The sequence below is a fragment of the Maylandia zebra genome, linkage group LG7, assembly GCF_041146795.1.
Source record: "Maylandia zebra isolate NMK-2024a linkage group LG7, Mzebra_GT3a, whole genome shotgun sequence".
NCBI classification, from domain to species: Eukaryota; Metazoa; Chordata; class Actinopteri; order Cichliformes; family Cichlidae; genus Maylandia; species Maylandia zebra.
This window is the reverse complement of record NC_135173.1, coordinates 53,397,227-53,409,234: the sequence shown is the minus strand read 5'-3', so window position 1 is coordinate 53,409,234 and position 12,008 is coordinate 53,397,227. Positions and strand designations below refer to the sequence as shown.

The 12,008-nt window shown below is 39.2% G+C and overlaps 1 protein-coding gene across 8 annotated transcripts in view; it reads right to left on the bottom strand.

The window, feature by feature from the left end:
* LOC101473317 (disabled homolog 2-interacting protein) overlaps positions 1-12,008 on the bottom strand; it is a 165,659-nt gene that overhangs the window by 100,206 nt on the left and 53,445 nt on the right. The window lies entirely within an intron of this gene.

The following is a 12,008-nucleotide window of genomic DNA, read 5'->3' as shown; positions in this document are numbered from 1 at the left end:
TCCTCTTAAGAAAACTATTTTTCCCCATATTTCACAATAGTCGTGATGCATTTTAAAGTGCACATCATGTCAAACATCACGATTGCTTTTAAAACTCGCTCAACCTTTCATTTTCAACAAACTGAAGAATCAAGAGACGAAGAAGAAACTCAAAGAGGAAGGAGAAAGACTCCAAACACAACTCGATCAAAGTGTCAGACTGACCAGGCTGACCTTTGACACAGGCAGCGTGATAGAGATAAAGGTCTGGAGCTCGTGGTGAGAAATGGGCTCAAACTGGAGTGAACTCAAAACACTCTACAAAAAGAAAAGCTTCTGATGGGTATGAAACACAACATCACAAGCTCAAACCTTAACCTAATGCTTTCATCAATTTTAGCAAAGCTTTAAGCAGACTATGAATGCTTTCAGTGCTGATACACAATAGTTTAAACTTTCATAAGAACAAAAATAAGCCCTTTCATTTTTTATTTTATATTTGACATGATATAAAGACATGCACATTACATTTCCACTTCTTATTTTCCCACCCGTCACCCACTTACTAAACTCATCCGTGATATGTTATCTTACGTCTCTTGTGTAGTTTTCAGTTTTCCCTCTGAACTCAGACACACAGACCTTCATGATTTAAGAACACGCTCATCTGAATACGTTTTGAAAGAGCTGTGGAGTCAAAAACTGTGAATGTGCAAAGAACAAGCATATCTGGACACGTCCAAGAGGAATGTGAGTGATGTTGAGCATGCAAGTCCTCACAGATTTCAGACAGCCGTCACTGCAAAGTGCTAGCTCACAGGTAGAGAGCAGAATGATCAGATGTTAGGCGGTGGGTGAACTAACATCTCAGTGTTAAACAACTGATGGACTGAAAATTGATTATATACAGTAATGCACAAAAGGCTTCATAAAATTCCCATAAATTCTTTATATTCTGTTTCCAAGCAGCGAGATGTGGTTTTAACTTTTAAAGAGGTCTTGAGCAATAGTTCTCCAGGCTTTCTGGAATCTTTTCAAAGATTTTTGAGTCATCAGCTGCTTTTCCGCTCCACTCTTTGTACCTGACCATTTTTTGACGAAAGCACTTTTTCTTTCTTTCTTTCTTTGTCACACCACTTAACACTGACCTTCTGTCATTCAAGCATAAAAATAGCATTCGAGCTAACTCAAGGAATGAACTGATGTTGCATTGACAGATGCCAAACAACTTGCCAAAGAAACAACTTTAAATTGTATTTTAAATTTGTTCACCAAAGTCTCATCAGAAATTATCTTAGTGGAAGGCTGGAGGCTCTGTCATGGTTTGGGGCTGCATTTCACCCAGCGGTGTTGAGAATCTTGGCAGAACGATCTACCATGCAGCATCCTGACTTGGGCTTAATGTTTTAATATGGCAAGTTGATCTGGAAATGCAATGAAAGCATACACTGGTAGCTTTCCGCTGTGTATTTTTTAAAAATAAGCCTTGGGTTGGCTTCCCCAGAGCCCTGACATTGACATTATTGAAGCAGTGTGAGATCATCTGGACAGAGGCCATTGATATATCAACTTGACTGTTGACTGTCAAGACCGTAAAAATTGTACAAACTGTTTTTCCATAAATGCTTGCATATGTCTCAATAGTTTTCTGGACTTAGTTTGTGTTTTCCGAGCAGAACATAAAGAAAGAAGACTCGAGATTTTTATACCAGTGGTCCCCAACCCCCGGGCCTCGGACCGGTACCGGTCCGTGAGTCGTTTGGTACTGGGCCGCTCGGGTGTGAAATGTATGGTTTTCAGGGTTTTTATCGGTTTTCAGCGTTATTTTGTTATCGTTTTTATCATTAACTCTGTTTTCCTTGGTCTTTTCACGTGTGTTATGAATAAATCTTCTTTTTTTCGGTACCGGTACTAGTTTTATTTTGTTGTATTTATCCGCGACACCTTAAAGGCCGGTCCGTGAAAATATTGTCGGGCATAAACCGGTCCGTGGCCCAAAAAAGGTTGGAGACCGCTGTTTTATACAACAAGAGACACATTAAGAGGTCTCGGTGAGGACATGGCCTCAATTAGGACATGCTAGAACAGTTAAATGAGCTCTAATGGAGTAAATTAGATTAGTGATAAATGTGGGTAGTTGTACATGACTTTAAACATCCTCACACACACATACGCACCCATAAATCTATAGTCGGGCATCATATTTAATAGGTGCAATGACCATTTTGTTGAGATGAGGATATTACCAAAATCTTGAAAATGTTAACGTGTGATTCTTTTACAATTTTCTTAAAGTTTGACATAAAATGTCCATTATGCACCTTTTAAATATCAACTTTTGGGGAAGTTTTGATGTTGCATCAACATTGACTTTAGGGTGGAAATATTTATGCATTAGAATATTAGGCTTCAGCTAATTAAGGACTGAAGTGGCTCAGGATTGCTATGACATGACCAAAAACTGCATCAAATGTGACATGTGTCTAATATGGTATTTGCATTCGGAGCATATCCTAACAGGCCACACACAGACACACACACGGAAGATGTGTTTGTCAGTGCTGTCTTTTCTGTTCGCTCATCAAGCTGAGTTGTGCTAAATTAGCTGTCTGCTGCTTAACAGGCTGGTTGACTGTATTAAGCGCTGTTACACAGTAATTGAAGAACAAGCATAGGAATAGCACTTCCTGCTGTGCGAAGCATCCCGAGCCCACACAAAGAGAACAGAAGAGAAACGCACGTGGTCCAGAGCATCAAAAAGCAGACAGCCATAACATGCTCTGACATGGAGCGAATTCAAGTCTCTGTAATTGAAAAAGCCCGATCCTCTGAGTAGAGATCCATTGCTCTGTGAAGGCAAAGCAAACTAGCTAAGCATTAATGCCATGTTGAGCTTAGAAATGTGCAGTCAGAGATAAGATAATCAGAATTAGACTCATCTAAAACCCTTATATCTGTACAAAACAGAAAACTCAAGAGCCCTGTCTGTCAAGTGTGTCAAGATGAGTCCATGCCTACATAGAAGAGAGTCCATGTCTAGATAGGAGGGCTGCAAGGGCTGCGTACAAATCCGAGGAACACAGTGGACTTCTGTGGTGATACCTGCACCTCTCGATCTGTTATGATGCTCCACATACTATATTGTTTTTAGTATATTATACCAGACAACAAATGCATTCTGTCTAAAATAAATAAAATCAGAAAATCATTCATGAGAAAATGGGCTTGATTAGGGTTATCATCAGCACTGGCGCATTTCTCCGCTCAACTTTAATAAATGTACCCCTCCAGTTAACTTCGTCACGGAAATCTCCCCCCACTTACGTACAGCTGGCTGCTACAAGCGCTCAAGAGGGGAGCTCGCGCATAAAAGACACACACGAACACACATCGTTTAGTTCTACACTAATTGCTGTGTGTGAAACTTGCAGCCAGCGCTTCCACATGTTTTCAACATCTGCGTGCGATGGATCTTCACAAGCGCGTGGAATTTGCCCCCACACCACCCTCTCACTATAACTCGCTCCCGTATCCGACTCTAACCCGCAAGCAGACGGCGAGCTGTAAACAGTCGTACTCAATGAAATTTAAATTAATAAACACCAGTTCCAATCAGAATCCGGAAGAAAACGATGAAAGAGCTGCGCTGCGCTGCATGTGGTGGCTGGTCTCAGACTGTTGAAACATCCTGCTTGGGGGCTCTGGGGAACTGCTATTAACTGTAGCTATTTTAAGATTTAAAGGTGTGTGTGTTGGTGCACGTGTGTGTTTGGGAGCTGCATTTGTAAGGTCAGAGGATCAGAGATCACAGGGAGCTCACAGACAGCAGCTGGGTCAAAAGGGTGTTACCGGAAAACCAAGTGTCAAAGACCTAAGGCCATACAGTGCACTGTTCTCACCTCCTTTCTGTTTCTCATTGATGACTTCTTCATTTCTTTATCCAGCTAATTGTCTTACCTTATCACGAGCTCGTTTATTTTCTTCAATCTGTCCAAAAACTGCATCGTCACACCTTCATCTCCTAAAAACTAACCTCTATCCCCCATCAGCACCTACTACAAAAAAGAGCCATGCTTCTGTTTTGACTCCACCCACAGCTGGAAGTGCTAGTTTGAGCCCTTGGGGGCTTAAAACAGTATAAACCAACTGATAGCTGGGAGTTTAGAATATGTGCGCCCAGGCTGCACTCTGTCTGGCTCTGCTGGCCAGACAGAGTGCAGCCTATGAGTGAATGCACTTGACCTTTAAAGGAGAAATATTAGACTTTTTGGCAACAGCCTCTCTCCCCTAACCCTCAACTGGTCATGGAAGATGACTGCCTCTCCCTAAGCTGGAAGTTTGTTTCTGCTGGAGGTTTCTGCCTGTTAAAAGGGAGTTTTTAAAGGACGCAGGATTTTGAGACTATCCCACTTCTTGGCCCTATACTCCGAAGTGAAGTGCAATCAGGATAAACAACATAAAGTTGGGTATCAATTTGCCAAGTTAACACAGGGCATCCCCTGTGCGTTCCCATTAAAGGTGTGGTGTTGGGAACATTTAACCAATCTTAAACGTGTGTTTCACAGAAAATGATCCCTATGAGTGTAAATGGCCTGCATTTGTATAGCGCTTTTCTAGTCCCTAAGGACCCCAAAGCGCTTTACACTACATTCAGTCATTCACACACACATTCACACACTGGCGATGGCGAGCTACATTGTAGCCACAGCTGCCCTGGGGCGCACTGACAGAGGCGAGGCTGTCGAACACTGGCGCCACCGGGCTCTCTGACCACCACCAGTAGGCAAACATGGGGTTAGTATCTTGCCCAAGGATATTTGGCATGCAGCCAGGAGGCAGCCTGGGATCAAACCACCGACCTTTTGATTAGTGGCTGACCTGCTCTGCCACAGATGATGATAAAATGGTGATTAAAAATCTCTAAAGAACATTCTAGTAAAATTAGAGCATATGGAAACTTCAAACTGGATACATGTATTCAATTATAAATATTATAGATGTCGTATGACGATTAAACCTATCCGGTTGTTCAGTCTGACGTCACTAGCCGTGTCTGGGCCTAAACTCCGCTGCAGGTCCATATATCAAACGATCACAGTGGCATTACTGAGAGTTGAAAAACTGTCTAAAGTCTTTCATCTTTAATAAAATGATCAGCGTTCTGCTCTACCAAGTGTAAGATAAGATAAGATAAGATAACCTTTATTAGTCCCACACGTGGGAAATTTGTTTTGTAACAATTAAGTTTAACATCCAGGCATCCATGAAAACGGAATTTATGACATTTAACGGAGTTAGAAGTTAGCAGGGAGTTAGCTCGCTAGCTTCTATCTAAATACAATATAGCATGTCCTGACTGCGGGGTTTTGGAAACAAATTAAAACGTACAGCTCTGTTATCACTTCCAGCATAAATGAAGACAGAAAACTAAACAGCAGTGACGTTTGTAGGGTTACCGAAGGGCTAGCTAGTATATAATGATGTGCTATGTGACCACTAGCGACACAGCTATGTTAGCTTAATATAAACAAGTGTTAAGGTTCAAAATATTGGGGATGGAGACAAGAGAAAAACCACAATAACAACACTGGTCCGGTCGGGTTGAGTCAAACGATGATTTTAATGATCACACGCGTGGGAGATGGACACTGATGCAGACAGCCTCAGATCTCAAAATGGTGGAGCATTGCTCAAACTCTTATAGCCTCTGGTGCCTCCACCTTATCATACAAAGCCTAAACATTCACATGCTTTCTCTCACACAGCGCCTAAGCTACGACCTTGGCTCCCTGTTTATCTGCTCCTGCTGAAATGGGGCAGAAAACTCCAGCACACTCTGTTCTCTTCTACTCAGACAAATTAGACAATAACCTTCTGCGAACAGTATTTCTTATAACTCAGCAATATAATGCATCATAAAACAATATCATTCATTCACAACAAGTCAGCAGTTTAATGTAATGCAAATCAGTTTAACTAATGTAATAGTTATCAGCTTCTTCTAATTCAGGAGAATAATGCAAACTAAAACTACATAATAATTCACAATCTTTAATTAGGGGTATAACATGGCATAAAATAATATTATAATCTAACACAAGCTAACTTTTTTCCCACTGGATAAAAGTTAACGTGAGTGTTCTCGGTGGTCAGGAACAAATGTAATCGCATGGCAGGATGCTGTAAAAGGACCAAACTTCAGCCAGGAGAACAACTGAGATAATCCATCCACAATACGAGGTTAGTCATTCATATACTGCTGCATGGGCTGGGCTGTAGTTACATCCTAAGGTTTTAAAAACTGAGCTTAAATAAATGATTAGCGGTAATAAAAGCCGAGGGAGGTCAACAGTGATCACTGACTGTTTTAGGAGCTTTTTGAGATCAAATAGAAGAAAATACATAACATTAAACATGTTAACAACACAAAAGCCATATTAAACGCAGACTACTTTAGGCCCGGAAGTAGGATTCGTCGCGTCATCACTGAACAACCGGATTAAATATAAAAATGGAATTCAATAGGCTTAATCGTCATAGAAATTTAATATGAGGTCAGTAAGTACAATAGTGACTTGTTATAGGTTCCTCAGTTCCTCTAATCTGGAGCAGGTTAGGATTACAGAGTAAGTTGCCATGGAGATTTAATCTGATAAGAAATGAACCACTATCATAGTACAGAAAGCCCAGAGTTAACCCTTGAATTACATGGAAAAGACAAAATCCGGCTTTGTGGTATAGATCTCTGGAAGCAAACTGTGATATTTAATACTCCCAGTTAAGCATTACCTACCCAGTACACCTATCCAGTTGTGTTGATAAAGAAAAGAACTATCCAAATCAGGTAGTCAGATGTCAGACAGAGAACACTGATAACATCTAGTTAATTATCAATGTGAAAACAGGTCCAGTGTGGAATATTTTGCATACCAGCTTTTTGCATGGCTGTACCAATGTGCTTCTGTTTTAAAGCAGGGTGAAATAAAAACAATGCCTGACTTCCTACGTAGACATTGTTCTTTTACATGAACGGATTATGTTTATAACCACAAGGAGCTGGTTGTGCCAAGTGCCTTTGTGATAACTGATGAAATTGTAAGGAAGATATTGTTGTACAGGGTTTTTTAATCTACCTTCAAATGATTTGAAAAAGAACATTCAGTATCAGCCTTCCTTTTTTTCCTCCCCCGAAACAAATGACTGACAATTAAAAGTTCCTCTGTGTCCCTGAAAACATGATTCATCTGTTACATATACATTGATACTGCTGTTCTTATGAGTTAATACAACATAGCATGCTTTTATGCCAGATAACTAAGACAGGACAAAAAACAGAATAGGCCTGTTAAATGACAAGATTTCTTATAAATAAAGTTTGTGTTTTCATTTATTGTCACCAAATTACACTGTGTGCATATCCCGCTATATAAAAAGACAAACTGAGTGCTTTAAAAACATTTACGTGGCTTATTTAATATGCTTAAACTTGCTACGTTGTTGTTTGCTCTTCCTTACCCTTACCTAAAGTATGTATATAATATCACAGATAACAAACAGACAAAATAGGGACCTGCAGAAACCCTCTGATAACCCTATTATTAGGGATCAGTATTATTACTTTGTATTTATAAATCTACATCATTCTACACTCTTTCTGAATGGCAGCTAAGAAAATTCTATGACTGTTTTATATTTAATTTATGAATGATCAGTCATTATAACAATGACTGCAATAATCAGGTTACATAAATAAATAAATTTGGACAATCAAGAATTCCATTTGATAGGAAAAACAATTATTGGCCAACATACACAACGTATTCTAAATGTCAGCACTAGATTTCACCAAAACAAACGCCAAAGACGCCTATCTAATTTTTATATGTAGCACCAGATTTTATTTTTTAAATAAATCTGTTATATAGTCAACAAAATAGTGTTAATCCCTCATCACAATTGCTACACAGGTTTACACCCATTATCTTTTGCTTTTATGAAATTTTTGTTTTTCTCCTCCTTTCAAATTTCAAACAACCTCTAAATATAATTTAGAAGGAGATTATGTTGTGCTTTGTACAATATCAGTGTGGTGCATAGCTCAACTAAATCAGAATGTTTTAAGGCATGCAGTTTAATGAATCTTGCACTCGCTTGTTCATAATAATCAGATTAGAGCAGAGCGATATGGCCAAAAATATTTATCACGATATATATTTGAAAATTTGCGATAACGATATAACCGACGATATAATTGATGCGAGACAAAATACAACTCCACAACATTACTAGCGCAAAAAGACAACCTTCCATTTATTTTCACTTAAACAAGAAGCTGGTTTTTATGTACATTAAAGCTTTATAAAAATGTAACAGTGCAAATGCAACTTCCTTGCTGAAAGTTTAACCAAAAGGCATTTCCAGTAGAAATGGGCTGACATATCCTGAGCATAACCATGTATAATATCCACTGAAGTTAAAAAGAGGTGCTTTGCAACATTAAACTGCAGTGTGCAGTACGTATTTTTCGGACCATAAGGTGCACGGGATTATAAGGCACATTAAGCGAAACAAAGCAGTCAGATAAATCAAACTTTATTAAACTCATTCTTCTTGCTTCCTCCACTTCTGTACCATTGATTTATTAATGAATGAATTCTGCTCTATTCCCATGTTGCTGCAGTATATTAATGACTAACCTTGTATTGTGGATGGATTATCTCAGTTGTTCTCCTGACTGAAGTTTGGTCCGTTTACAGCATCCTGCCATGTGATTGCATTTGTCTCTAACCATGAGGAACCTTCACGTTAACTTTTATAAGTGGAAAAGTGTTAGTGTTCGTCCTCCAGCTTCACTGTTTATGTTATGCTAACATAGCTGTGTCGCTAGCGATCACGTAGCACATCATTATATACCAGCAGCTAGCCCAACTTCAGTAACCCTACAAACGTCACTGCTGTTTAGTTTCCTGTCTTCATTTATGTTGGAAGTGATAGCAGAGCTGTACGTTTGAATTTTTTCAGAAATCTCTCAGTCAGAACATGCTATATCATGCTTAGGTAACTAGCGAAACTAGCGAGCTAACTTCCGCTAGCTTCCTGCTAACTTCTAACTCCGTTAAATGTAATAACTTTTGTTTTCATGGATGGCTGGAAGTTAAACTTCATAGTTTCACCTGGTTAAGCAGCAATGCTGATCGTTTTATTAAAGATGAAAGGATTGAGACAGTTTTTAACTCTCAGTGATGCTGCAGTGTTCGTTTGACCTGAAGCATACAGCGTTTAGGACCCAGATTACTCCCAGATTTAAGAGCATCTTAGTCCGACAAATACGACAATAACGACGGCCGCTTGCATGTTCTGCAAAAAAATGTGCTTTGTCGTGTATCTGACGGACAAACACCAAACCAGTTCCACATCACGGAAGTTGCACCATTTTTACAAATCAATTCTGGTTCATCTGTTTCACTCAACAATCGGCCATGTGGGTATGAAAACAAAGGCACTGCGCATGCGCGTTTTACTCATATTCTATTGCGATATTTCATTTTCCTATCGTTGCCTAACATTATACCGGTATTACCCTAAATCAGATCCATTTATAAGTCTTATACCGTTCCTTTGTAGTATATAAAACATTAATCCATGTTGCTACAGTTTAACTCCATGTGTGTTCTTGGGGGAACTACGAGCTATACTGGTTAGATGTTTTGTGAAGCTCTATTCTATACAAGTCATCTAATAGTATTCTCCTGGCAAATCAGTAGTTCAACAATGAAGGTTTACTATTCAGTTACTCAGACCAGATACAAATTTACCAATAAACCCAAAAGGGTTCTGCATTGTGTTTGTAGCCATTCTGTCTGTTTGTTCATGATGTTTAGAAATGTTAGGATTTTTCCCTTTTTTTCCCCCTTTACATTTACATTAATTCATAGAAAAACTTTGTATAAAAATATAAGAGTGATACATATACACTGTGCGCTTTTTGTGAGATTTTCCCAGAGACTAGCTCCTATTTATTTATTTCCATTTACTTTTAGACAGCCTTTACTCTTTATTTGGTTGTTCTGACTTTAGTGAGAGCAGCTCAAAAGCATTTCACCTCATCAGTTTGATTTGACTCTTTCCCAAATTCCACATTCATAAATGCAAATTCTCAAAGACAACGCTATACCACCTCATTTCTTGGAGGAAATTGAACTCTGCGTACCCACAATTTATTCTTAAACAATAAGGTTTTAAAAGCCATTATTATTTGTAACTTTTTCATTATGTTTATTTGACATCATTGTAACACACACACACACACTTCTTTGTCTATTGTATTACATTTGTATTTTAACCATTAATAAATCAATCAAAAAGAAGCTTCAACATTAGTATTCTGGACACTGCCAGGTTTTGTTTTTTTTTAAATCAGAAGTTGGATGAAATTGTTGAGTACTAAAATTAGCCGCAACCGCTAGTTAGCATGTTGCATTTATAAACTCATATATTGACTAATTAGTGCCAAGTAACTAATAAACCACTTAAAACTGAAACAGAAACTTCTGGGATGATTTAAACTACACAGCAAGATATAATACTAACCTATTAACGATGATCCAAAAGGGACAAACAGCACAGACACGTTACAGAGGTCCAGTTTAATAACTTGTAGTGGATGATACCTAACGGACACATCAAGGCAGCCACACCCCTTACTCAATTGAATTAGTTAAGGTAGTTTAAAATGTTGTTTTTTTGGGGGGTTTTTTTTTTTTTTAAATCACTGCACTCAGAGTTGTTGTGTGGAAGAGAAACTATGTATAGAGACCAAAACTGCATTTAGAACCATCTTTTAAATATATCCTTTATTTACAGGTATTTAAAGGTTATTATAATGTAGATGGACTCCTTTTTAGCGCCAACCTTGCTTGGCATCTAGAACAGTTTCCCCTTAAATACTAGTGGTAAAACAAAAACATGATTTTATTTAAACAGCTTCACTGTGTGACCAAATATGGTGTTATAAAAGCAACAACAGTAAAACCAGCTGAAAGTTTTCCTGAAGTTTGACAGATCTATGGAACGACTTGAAACCAATCACTAATCGAGCCCCGGCTCGGACAGTCTCAGTCGTTGTGTCCTTGAGCAAGAACTTCACCCGTTACTTACTGGTGGTGGTCAGAGGGCCCGGTGGCGCCAGTGTCCGGCAGCCTCGCCTCTGTCAGTGCACCCCAGGGCAGCTGTGGCTACAATGTAGCTCGCCATCACCAGTGTGTGAATGAGTGGATGACTGAATGTAGTGTAAAGCGCTTTGGGGTCCTTAGGGACTAAGTCAAGCGCTATACAAATGCAGGCCATTTACCAAGGTTTAAATACAACAACAGCAGCAAAACTGTGCTCACTGTGCTAATGCACTGAAGGTTTAACTACAGGATCCTGTTATCAGTGTTTCAAGAAGTCTATACCCTCAGGGTTGGAAAATAGCCCCCGCAGAGATTGCAGAGTTCTTGTGTTATGACAGGAGGGGGAAAAAAGCAGAAGAGAGATAACACACACACACACACACACACACACATACACGCACACAAACACACTCTGTCTCTTTCACTTCAGACCAATGAAAACTTGCAGAAAAAAAAGAAATAAATAAAATCACAGGCTGTCAGACTGTGTTTGCTCTGTTCTCTCTACCTGGATGACTATCTTGTCTCAGTCCACCCCGGCTCTCATCACGGTTGCTTCACAAATACATCGTTTTTCTGTTTTCCCCTCAACTAAAAGAAACTCAATTTTTAGACTTTAAACTAACTTTTAATTTTTTCTCAGATCTCAGGTCTTTTTAGTGGAATATCTCACTTCATGCTCAGTCTATGTAACAGAAGTCACGGGAGAGGCCCACCCAGGCACACGCTGTACCGCGACCACAGCTTTGAGCCATCAAACTTAATGGCTATTCTAAAGCATGTTTTGGTGAGCGAGATCTGTTTGCATCTGTTTCCTCACATGTACACAGAAACCATGATGTGTTGACGCTGAGCTGT